A 12,465-nucleotide genomic window follows, 5' to 3' on the forward strand; every position below is an offset into this window, starting at 1 on the left:
AACAGTTTATCAGATCAGTCGCACATTTCAGTGAGGATGCTCAGGTTGTTACCCAGAAATCTGCAGCCTGTGAAGACAATTGACAGCATGGCTGCTCAGTACGGTCTGGAGTCTGCGAGTTTCACTTTTACATGAGTTTGGCTGGAAAGAGACTGTAGGCCAAATGTCCAGTGGTCAAACAAGAGAGTTGTTGAAGGAAATTTGCAGTGATGACGCCGATGTGTGTTTGTGTTTTCACAGGTCTCTATCTCCTGCAGCTCCTACACACTGATGTAAGTGTACTCGAGTCTCTGTAGACACGTCACTGAGTCTCTGCTGTCTCTTGTGCTGAAATCTCCTCTAATTCTGTGTGTTTCTCAGATTTGAGAGTCTGTTTAAGGCTCTACCTTCCCTACCTTCACAAGTGGAGACTCTGGTTTACTACACAACTGAAGAACTCAAGCAGACTGGAGCCAGAGGTGAATCTCAGGCTTTGTGCCTTCAGGATCAACACTATTTACATTATTTCTGCTGAAACTACTGATTTACTGTGTGTTTTATTCTTAGGCTGCTCGCTTCCTCCACCGCCAACAGTAAGACTTTTTCCTTTTTACCTCAGTCTTTTTCTATCTGACGAGGCTTCTCACTATGAATCACGTTTCTCTCTTTTTTATCAAAATGCAAACAATCATTGCTTTTGCAGTTTGGTTTTTAATTAGTCCTGTCTTTTCCATGTATTTCAGTGTCTGTTCACTCCTCTGAATGGTAAGTGCAGTCATACAATAAGCTTGCTTCAGACCTCGACCTAGTCAGTGTTGAATGAATGTTGGGAAAAGCTGAAGCCGCCTCTGCACACTAGCCAGTCTCCATAGGCAATGTGGCCACTGTTACTCATGTGCTCCCTACTGAGTGTTCTACACTGACCTCCCTTGTCTTTAAAGGTCTATAGGCCACGCTAGAGCCACGTCCAGACAAATAACTTTAAATAGCCAAACTAATACAGGTGTCTACAAACCTTGAGTGCTCGCCTCATTATGATACTTACTACACAAAAGAAAACTGAACAAAGGAATAGCTATTCAATAGTCTTGTCATGTTTTTGAGTCCATTTATAGACATTAATCCCTTTCTGAATGGTCAAGCCAAGTAGTTTGCACAACTAGTGAATTGTTCAGCACTGAAATTCACAAACACTGACCAATGTTCTCTATGATTTTACCAGTTACCAGCGTTTGTTCAGGAGTCATCAGGTATCAGCAAATTCTCACTTCTGCACTTTGACACAGTGACAGCATCTATGAGACACTAAATTCTGATGTTTTCCACAGTAATGAGACTCTCCTGTCTGCGACTCTCGTCAGCGCCCCCTGTAGAGTCAACCTGCAGCAGTACGCTTGTTCTTCGGTAAGAAGATGGAAAATTCCCAATCAGAACCTGAGTTGACACTGATTACGTTCTGGGAATGCTCATTGCTCCAGCAGTGTCTGCAGCCCCTGTGGTATTCCCTGAGCCGTGATGTCCACTGATCAGGTGTCTTGTGTTTGCAGCTCACAGGACTCACGGCTGAGGATCTGGCTGACCTCCTGACCTGTCAGCTGTCCAGCAACAGCAGTTACTCCACGGAGATCTGGAAGCTGCTCTTTACCAAAGCCAATCACCTTCTGGATAGAGCCCTCACCATCTTCTCCAGCGCAGCAGCAAATACGGTAAATTACCCCTGTACAGCTCTCCTCCAGTGTTTACTGGGACACTGACTGGGAATGTGACAGTAACCCCTCCTCATTACATCATCAGTCTCAGCCAATCAGCAGCGACGCCCTGTCCAATGCACTGGATGTAGTGTGGGAGCTGAGACTGGAGAGCGTCAGTGATGACCAATGGAGAAACGCTTCCGTCATCAGCACACTGTTCAGTCAAAACCTCAGGCCGTTTTTAGCGTCTGCGTCACCATCCCTACTGCAGTGCGCTAGCAGCAAAAACCTCACCTGCCAAACTTACCAGCTCATGTAAGAAAAGCCTTTCCTCAGCGTTAGCTCAGGACCGTGAGTGTGTTCAACAGATGTTTTGATCAGTGTTATTTTACACCCTTCCTCAGACTCACAGAGTTCCCGCTTGTCAGTGAGACGCAAGGAACAAACATGGTGGAGTTCTTCATCTTGCCCTTCCTCAGGAGCAACACGACAGGTGAGGCAGAAGATTGAGGAGGCTTCAGGCAGAAGATCACTCATGTTCATGAAGGAGACTTTACTGTGTGTGTGTGTGTGTGTGTGTGTGTGTGTGTGTGTGTGTGTGTGTGTGTGTGTGCAGACACAGGTTGTGTGTCCTCGGCTAACAGCAGCTCAGAGTGGCTACAGAAGAACTTTGGCTCATTCTCTAAGTTTGTTAGTCTCTCAGTTCTGCTCTCCATCAACGGAAAGTTCAGTCCGGTGGGTCTCGACATGTGATTTTCAGTCCTGATCTCCAGCATCAGTTTTCCCTTTATTGTGATGTTCCTGTTCTGCTGTGTGTCTTCAGTTGGAGAGTCTGGTAGATCTGTCTCCAGGTCAGATGGCTGGACTGATGGCTGAAGGTCTGCCTGGTCTTCCAGAGATTGTGGTCATCAATACGGTATTTGATTATCTGCTGGTGTCTCCTGAGGAACGAGGACTTCCTGCTGTTCTTCAAGAACTGCTCTTAATCTCAGAGAAGGTAAAACTGACTCTGGTGTTTCCTTCTGCTTAGTTTGAAAACTTTTGTACACACAAATCACTAAAAGATTTGATCCTTCATGTTTTGTCTGTGAATGTGAGTGTGGCTGGATTTGCAGAACAATATACTGTCAAACAGTTTTCATTTTTGAACATGCTGTTTTTCTTTTCTAGAGTCCGCTCAACTGCTCAGCCAATCAGAGGATGTAAGTGTTTGTTTAATAATATTCTGTTTGAGACAGACTTCTGTAGTGAGTCAATGCAATCATCTTGAGCTCATGATTTCTCTGGTAAATCAGAGTTGCGCGGCTCGACCAGTTCTTGAGGTCAGGAGCGGGCAATCTGGAGCCTGTCATCTGGAGAAGTGTTAATGATCTAAACCTCAATGCTCCTGCGGGTCAGTGCCGTCTCTTCTGCATTTCTATAAGCCGTCGTGTCTGATAACTGTGCTCATTAATGCTATTTTTAACTGCACAGGTTGCACTGTATTCCCAGTTGTGAGCGAGGTATGTCCATTATTTGAACTGAATCCCGTCTGTGATTTACCTGAAGGTCTTTCTTGAATAAAGATGGTCTAATGATAGTGTGTTTGTGTTTTCCTCTACAGTGTCCAGTGACTCTATCCAACGGTAGTCAACTATTCCTGTTCATCATTACCATTTGTTGATCGCGTGTGTGTTTCTGTGTGCCTGTCTTCATGTTTTCCTCTGTGTGTGTGTGTGTGTGTGTGTGTGTGTGTGTTTTTAGAGACTCAGGTGTGCAGTGCAGTAAACAGGTAGAGTTCAACTTTAGTAACTCTTCCCTTTTTGCCATTGATCTACACTTCCCTAAACATGTACTGCTGTCCTTAATCTGCGATATGAAGCTGCGCTCGATTCTGTGATTGTTGTAGAACTTCTGTGTCAGTCGCCGATGATAGAAATTTACTGGGAATAATAAACAGCTCAAAATGCTCTACAAGATGCTCTATAAGAGTTATATGATCAGATAATACACCATCAAGTAACATGACTAGCTATTTTTAACATCTAAAATCAATGGAAGAGAAAGAATAAGGTCAACACACGTGTGTGACGTCATCGTTTTCAGACTTTCGTTTTGGATGTTTACGTGGACATGATCACAGCTTTTTTTTAATTGTCAACAATTCTGATGTTGTGTAGTCAAACAGATAAATCAAATATAAAAGATTTAGGCTGAAAACATTGCAGAAATGGCTTCTAACAGTGTTTTCTGTGTCCCGATGTGTCGCAGCTCTGCGCTACAGCAGTTCCTGAACAACAGAAACACTACAAACGGCCTTTGTGACTTCAGCGTCACACAATACGCATGCACCCCGGTAATCAGCCTATATTTCCCAGAATGCAGCTGTTTGACCAGGCGTGATGTGGTGGTGTTCTGAGTGTGTATGTGTGTGTGTGTGTGTATTCAGGTGTTGGTCACTGTGGATCAGCTGGTGTCTGTGCTGTCCTGTCACCTGTCTGATGAAGTCTCCAGCACACCTGACAGCTGGAAACTCCTCCTGACTGGAGCTTCAGACCTGCTGAATGTGGCTCTGCAAATACTGACCGACAGGGTAAAACCACAGCCTCACTCCTGTCTGCAGGACATCTCAGAGTCTACTAGATAATCAGCTATTGTCCATGTCCAACCTCTGTTATTGACTCTCTATTTCTAGTTTTGGAAATGACGAACTGATTCTATCTAATATAGACCCTACTGGGCACAGCATTTTATTCAGTTAATCTACAATACCTTTTGGCAAAAGAGTGTGTGTGTGTGTGTGTGTGTGTGTGTGTGTGTGTGTGTGCGTGCGTGTGTGTGTGTGTACAGTATAAATGAGTTGACCCCCTCACTGATCTTTACATCTTTACATTAAAATACCCTACAGGATGCTTTACAGTAATATGTTTGTGCACATACATTAGATTAGTCCACAACAAAGACAAAACGGATCAACTAATCTAACAGAAACTGAACAGCACAGTTCAAAAATCAGCACACCCTAATTAATATATTGGGGGGAAATTAGTGTCTTCATCAGTGTCTTCATTAGTGTCTCCATCAGTGTCTCCATCAGTGTTTACGTCAGTGTCTCCATCTTCTGTGTTCAGTCACTGTGGTGGAGCAGCAGATCTGCTTCTGTGGCTCTGGATGTCCTCCGGGAACTGCGTCTGGACAGACTCTCAGATGACGGTGTCGCGTGGTGGCTTTCTGAGCGTCTGCAACCGTTCCTGCCGTCCGCTTCAGAGACGTTCCTGCGCTGTCTCAGCAGCAAAAACTACAGCTGTCAGAACTTCCAGACCATGTAAAGATCATCCACACCACACACACACATCTGGAGGAGCTCCGACTGCTGTACAGGCTGGATGATGATAATGTGTGTGTGTGTGTGTGTATGTGTGTGTGTGTGTGTGTGTGTGTGTGGTGTGTGTGTGTGTGATGCAGGGTTAAGGCGTTCAGTGCAGAATATCTTCATATGAATGACCTTCAGCGCCAGATAACATTAGCCGACCTCATCTTACCGCTCCTCTCCAGACAGACTGCAGGTACTGAACTCGCTCCCCTGCTTGTGTTTCATTTATCAGATTATCGCCACAGAAGTAAAGAAGGCCCTTGAGACTTTTTCACAGTTGTTTATGTCTCATCTTCAAGACCTTTCCTCTCAGAATTGGGAGTTATTTAGAATCTTATTAGGATGCTAATGAGTACTGTAGGAAATGTTGAAGAGTAAAAAGACAGCAGTCTGGACTGTGACACGTAAAAGTAATCTGATAAACCTGTAAAGTGCTAAATGCACAGCGGGTTTTCCTGGTGAGTGGTTGAAGTGACATTTTTAACTTCTTAAGGTTTTTTGACACTATCTATATTATAATGTGATTAAAATATAATCAGTTTAATAGACTTAAGCATTCCTCTATCTGTTCAAGCGTTAAATAAGATGCAAGATTCAACTGCTTGAAAATACTGTGGTAAAATTAATCTCCATTCTTTAAATACAGAGCGTGGAACAATGTAATTTAATGCACTGCTTTTTGTCCTCACTCTATGTTGTGTCTCAATCAGGCTGTGAGATTGTTGATTAAAAGTGCCTGGTATAAACCCCATTGCTAGATTTGTAAGATGAAAGTCAGGACTGCTAATTAAGAGCTGTTAAGTTCTTCCAACACTGGCTCATTCTGAAAATGTAGCCCTATATACGTTTCTGGAGATCTCGAATTATGTAGCCAGAGGTACGTATGACTGCATTTCGTCTTTAACGTGAACACTACAGGGCGGTATGACGCTGTTCCTTTTCATGCTTACCAGCTGACTGTGTGGACAGCTTTCTTGCAGTTGCCAGTTTGTACCGTTAGCTCGCCATGTATGTCAGAGGACCTAAGATGCAGAGAGGGGTTGACCACAGTGACGGGGTTCAGGTAAGGTGAAGAAAGGTTCCAGAAATCAGGTAAGACAAAAACAGAATCCAAAAAATAAAATGATCAAGTAAATAACAGAGTGAAAATGTGGTAAAATCTGAAAACGTGGTAAAAATCAGGCGAGGGCTTTTCTTTTTCTGGATTGCTTTTTAAAATTGTCTGTTGGGTTTAGGGAAGGGGATGGGTGGGTCAGTCGATCAGTCAGTCAGTCAGTCAGTCAGTGGAAAGCGGCCTCTGGTGAATTTACATGAGAACAGCAGTTGTGAATGGCACTCGCTGGGAGAAATTTGAGATCTGAAAATGCGTACACAGCGGCCTCTGAAGGATTCACGACAATAAATACTGCAAAAAATGTAGCTCCTGGGACATATTTGGCGCTCTCCAGAGATGTATATAGAGGTATGTTTTCAGAATGAGCCTGGGTTGTGTTCTTCCCAGGCTAGTCCAAGCTGCTGTGATGTTGTGTGTGCATAAGTGTGTGTTCACGTGTGTTTGCGCAGGTGTGGCGTGTGTGTCCAGCAACAGCTCTCAGTGGCTCATCGGTAACTTCGGCCAGTTTTCTGCTCTCGTCTCTCTGAAGCAGATGATCGCACTCAACCCACAGTTCGACCCGGTACACTAAAAATCTGTCATTGATCCATCAGTATTTCAGATGTCGTGTAGGACACCTGAAACCAGGTTTGGTCAGTCCAGCCTCACAAGCAAACGTAACTTGTTGTATTGTCAAAAAAATGGCTAATTCAGATAAACTCGCATGTTTTCATTCGTATGAAATGTGTAATTTTTAAAAGGAGGCATGAATGAGGATGTGAAAAACTAATATGAATTAGATGCTATTTAAAAAAGATATGAGTTGCTGTGAGATTGCATTGGGTTTGGTTACAGGAGAACCAAATGTTGGAAGACTTTCATAGTTTTGTCATTTGACACAAGATTAGGTTTATGATCACGGCAAGAAAGCAAGTTGGCAGTGATGTTGGAAAAACTCACCCAAACCAAGGTTCAGTCAGCCCCAGTGTCTTCCATAGAGTGTCCTTAAGCTGAAGCTTTAATGTGATGTCTGATCCTGTGTTGTGTTGATGTGTTGTCTGATCCTGTGTTGTGTTGCAGTTGAGCGCGCTGCCCTATCTGTCCCCAGATCAGCTGGTGGAGCTGATGTTTGCAGATATTCCTGGTCTGCCAGAGAAAGCTGTGGTCATCCCTGCCATCTTTGATCAGCTGACTCTGCAGCCAAACATGATCATCTCCACACTCGCCATCATGGTTCAATCATTAGTGACGGTAACAATGATTTTAACCACACTTACTTCTGCTCAGAGTGAACTTAGTAGGCACAGCATGGTATTGCTAGACCCACGTTATCCCTCATCACACCATATATTAACCTGTCAGAAAATGTTATTACATGTCAAGATTATGCAGAATTCAACATCTGTGATTGGTCGACTTATTAGCTGTGATGATTTAGGTTGAGAGTCGTGGAGGTGGAGCACATCCCACATCCCACAGAGAGCTCCAGATGGACACTTTTTATGTTTTATGATTAAGTTGTTGGATGTTCTCTAGTTTCGGCCTCCTCCTTCCCTGAATGGCACTGCATTCCACTCGGAAGGGCTCCATCCTTATACCTAAACTCCTGGAGAGCCACAGCTCTGCACAGTTTAGCTTGAAACCTACAGGTAAGTGTATTGAAGCAGGGCTGGAACTAAACTCTGCAAGGTTGCGGTCCTCCAGGAACTGAGTTTGACACCCCTGCCCTAATGCCTTCAAAGGCTTTACTCTCTGAATTGACAGCGTCGAGTCATTAGGGCATAGGGATGAGCACTTTTAAATGCAATGCAGTGTACAAACACCAATCAACTTCCCAGCGTAAAGGATCATTAGACAGAAAGTGTCCTTCAGCTGTACACTTAGAGATTCTTAATTCAGAAAGGCTTCTTTGTAATGGCCAGTTTTGAGCACTTTGGTTTGGGACGACCCTTCAATATGGCTGCCATGATTGTTTTCAATCTGAAGTGCCCTTTGGAAGGTGATATATCATGTCTGGAGGTTGGAGCTACTGTAGCATTGCGAAGGATTTCTGGCATGAGCTCAAAGCATCATTGGAAAGTCAGTAGAGCATAACAGAAGAAACGTTTTTTACACTGTATGGTACGACACATCTCGTGTTCAGGGATGCTTCAGGCTAATCATTCCCACTTGCCTTCAATAGGCCTTGCCTTCAATTTGGCACAACTACACTGATAATCCCACCTGCTTTGTGCAGGACTAAACTGCAGAGGAAATGCAATCTGAGCTGAGCAAATCCAAACCGAAGTATCATGGAGTATATATATGACTTTAAAAGCCCCACTACTGCTAGTGTTTCAGAGCAACACAACAGAAATGTGAAGGTGTACGATAGCATCGGCTGTGCAGAGGTGTAAAGAGATCACTCCACACAGAAGAATAAGCTGGCTGTTTTCTCACTGCTGTCCTGTTGCTAACACATCAATGTCTTCCTCTCTGACAGAGCAACGTCTCCTGCGCCACAAATCAGCTGATGTGAGTGTGTGTTCAAATGCGTTCAGTGTGCTTCATTCAGTGTGTGTTTTGATGTGTGTGTGATCTCTCGCTCTGGAGCTCACGCCTCTGTCTGTGTGCTAGTGTCCACCGTCTGGATCACCTGATGATCGGTGTTTCGGTGGATCTGGAGACGGTGGTTCTGAGGAGGTCAAGCTGCTGTACTGCAGAGCGCTCCGCAAGGTAACCCGCTGTCGAATTTACTGCAGTGTACATTTGTGTTAAAGTCTGATCACACACTGATGAACGCCTCTCTCCGCCGCAGGGTGTGTGAACTCCAGCGGGCAGGTGAGTATAGACAGGTTGTGGGGGTTTGTGTTGAGCTGATGACTGAAGCTCGTCTGATACTGACTGAGTCTCTTCTGTCTCTCGCAGGTGTGGCGCCACTACAGTGAACGGTTGGTTTACTTCTTCTTCTAGTGATTTCTGTGTGTAACTGTGCTCTGCTTGAGCTGACGGCTCTATCTCTCTCTCTCTTTCTCAGAAACGGCTGTGTGCCAGAGCAGTCAACAGGTATGCTCACCTTCAAGATCCCTACAGATAGTCATGCTTTAATTCACAGTTAGCTGAGAATTTGTGTTCTGATCGGAGGTTTGCGGGAAGAGACAGTAGTCCAAATCTGAGAAAGCCTTTATTTGTACTGAAACTCTTCTCCAACACCCATTCTTGACAATTTCAAGAACTGTTTTGATCCACTTCGGATTCTGACTTCTGTTGTGTTCTGGTTGGCTGCTTGAGATAGATCGGTCACACTCATCGGTGTGTGTGTGTGTGTTGTGTGTGTGTGTGTGTGTGTGGTGTGTGTGTGTGTGTGTGTGTGTGGTGTGTGTGTGTGTGTGTGTGTGTGTTTACAGCTCTGCGGTTGTCTTTATATCTCAGTTCACCTCATGATGGCAGTCAGCTGTGTAAATTCAGCGTCGCGCAGTACGCTTGTGCACAGGTATTCCAGAAACACTCCTAAACACATATAGACTCGCTCCTTCTGTCTCTGTACACATGTATGTTGTGTGTGTTGTGTTCAGTTGGCAGCTCTGAGCCCGCAGGATCTGGCAACCGTGTTGTCCTGCATTCTCAGTGGGAATAAAGTGCATCCAATGAGAGCTGGAAACTCTTCACGCAGAAGGCAAACCATGTGCTGGGTCCAGCGCTGGACCTGCTCGCCAACACGGTTACTCGCCAAACACACGGGTTGACGTTTATGTCTCCGGGTGTATGGCCTCTCATATACATTTAAAACACTTCATCTTTGTTAATCAATCAGCGATGTTTGGCTGTTCCTCCACACTGAGGCAGAGCAATAACGATGGAACTGTGTCTGTTCCTGTCAGAGGCTGAACAAGTCCCTCCCCCTAGAGTCATTCTGAATATGATTGGAGAGGTCACTTGAGCTACTTCAGCTCCTCCGAGGTGCGAGACGATTCGTTCGTCCAGCGCTGGTTTGACTCCAGACTCCGCCCATTTTTACCCTTCGCCTCGGAGTCGTTCCTGTCCTGTCTGTCCACGAGAGACTTCAGCTGTGACACCTTTAGGAGAGTGTGAGTGTAAAACACACACACACAGGTTTGTTTTTGTGAATTGCGGGGACATTCCATAGGCATCAGCAATGTCCTCATAATCCATCTCCTGCAATACCCGTGTCATTCTACACATTTGTGACCTGATATGTCGCACACACACACACACACACACACACTGTACATGTGCACGCAGCTCACCCAGAGTGTCTTCCGCAGTGTGCAGAGCTTCAGTCAGAGTTTCGGCTTCATGTCCAGCGATACTCAAGCTAGCGTCTGCCTCGACTTCATTAAATTCTTCCTCTCCAAGAAGGACGTCGCAGGTCAGACCCTCTCAGACACGAATAAACACTCAGGGTTCATAATGAACGCTCATTTGCGATGTGTTGGTGTGTGTTTAGGGTGTGTGACCGTCTCTGAGAGCAGCTCTGATTGGCTGATCAGCAGCTTCGGACGCTTCTCACATTTAATCACAATTTCTGACCTGCAGACGATCAACCCCAGCTTCAGCGTGGTATACACACACACACACACACACAGACAGATGGTTAGTGTGTACAGATGAGAGTGTGTGTTCACCGGCTCCTCTGTGTTTGTGCAGATGGACAGTCTGAGTTTGCTGAGCATCAAGCAGTTGGCCGAGATCTCCAGCACTCCTGGTCTCCTGTCCAGCCCCGCGGCCGTCACTGACCTGCTGCTGTATGTGCCGGACACACAGCTCACATCCTTCTACATGTCCATGTCTGGAGCACTGCAGGTGACACACACACACATGCACATACACACACCTGTGCCCTACTGAGTGTAGAATAACACAGGTTTATGGTTCCAGATCACTCTTTTCTTACATAATTAATTACTCAAAAGGCAAGGGTTTTTACAGAATGAATGGTTAGGGAATAGTTGTGATTGGTTGTTTGTGGTGCATTGTGAGGAGATTCCGTGGAGATTCCGTGTTCTGATGGTCATGAGGAGTATGTGTGTTTTGATTGGCTGTTAGTAGAGTATCTGTGTTGTGATTGGCTGTGAAGAGTATGTGTGTTCTGTTTGGCTGGTTGTAGAGTATCTGTGTTCTGATTAGCCATATGGATCTTCTGTGTTCTGATGGTCATGAGGAGTATGTGTGTTTTGATTGGCTGTTAGTTGAGTACCTGTTTTCTTATTGGCTGTGTTCTGTGTCCGTCAGATGCAGGATGTGGTTCTCCCTCCTCCAGTGCAGCAAGCGTTCCTGCAGCAGGTGTTCATCAGGGCCAATCTGACCACGGTATCAGATGATGATCTGGTGTTCTGGATCACGAACATTCTGCCTCCATTTGTAGAGAACATTACAGTCCAACAGGTGACAACCTACTTCAACATCGTCCAGAAGCGGCCCTGCCCATCAGCCAGCAGGGGTAAGAGTCCCTCACACACACATACACACACACACACTCGCCAGAACACACACTCAGTCTGTGTGTTGTGTGTCCTCAGTGTGCAGCTGCTGAACTCGTCCAGCTCCACCTTCCAGCCGCAACTCAGCAGCAGATCTACCAGCTGATCCTCGGCTCTCTGTCAGGTGTGCACAGCGTCCTCTTACATGCTCATACCCATCCTAGATATTACCCAGTCTGTTTGTGGAGAAAAAAGTGTAGAAGCTTTAGGAGACACCTCTTCCTCATGACTGAGCTGTTGTGCTGCTTAGTTATGAGCCTTGTTAATCATTTTACACTTCATCCACAATTCATTATTAAAGAGTTGTAAAACATATGTGTGCTAATTCAAGCTGAAAGTTCACTACACTCCAGGCATATCAGAGACGCTAACCCTAACCACAGTATTACTTTCTATGATGGCTTCATCTGTTTCCGTTTAGCTTTCTGATCAAGTTCAGTCAGATTTATTAATGTAGTGAATCATCTGATTCAGTATTGTTCAGTATAACAATAATATAATTGGAATCTTATATTCACTCAGTGACAGCCCTACCTGCCCATCCTAGTGTGTTGGGCTCATGGCTGGTGCTTGATAACGTTATGGTGCCTGGCTATTCACTGCTAACCACACACTGGACAAGACACTGCTGCTACTAATAAGCTACAGTACAAGCAAATGTTCAGGACATGAACGGTGGTTTGCAGACATCGTTGTTTTGCACAGCTCCAAACTAGCGTAACATTAAGGTTAACTTACCGGCCGTTTCATCGTCTTCATGTGTTGTTGGATTCTCGCTGCCGCTGATTTTAATGAAAAGTGTACTCAGCTTTATCAATTCTGGCCTTTTCAGCGCCTCCTCTGTGCTGGTTTCTATAAATCTTTCATCTC

General features: G+C 45.0%; 1 protein-coding gene across 1 annotated transcript in view; it reads left to right on the top strand.

Annotated features, from left to right (window-relative positions):
• LOC130223164 (complement C3-like) overlaps window positions 1–12,465 on the top strand; it is a 58,626-nt gene that overhangs the window by 19,291 nt on the left and 26,870 nt on the right. The window lies entirely within an intron of this gene.

The sequence above is a fragment of the Danio aesculapii genome, chromosome 1 (assembly GCF_903798145.1).
Source record: "Danio aesculapii chromosome 1, fDanAes4.1, whole genome shotgun sequence".
In the NCBI taxonomy this organism is placed as follows: Eukaryota; Metazoa; Chordata; class Actinopteri; order Cypriniformes; family Danionidae; genus Danio; species Danio aesculapii.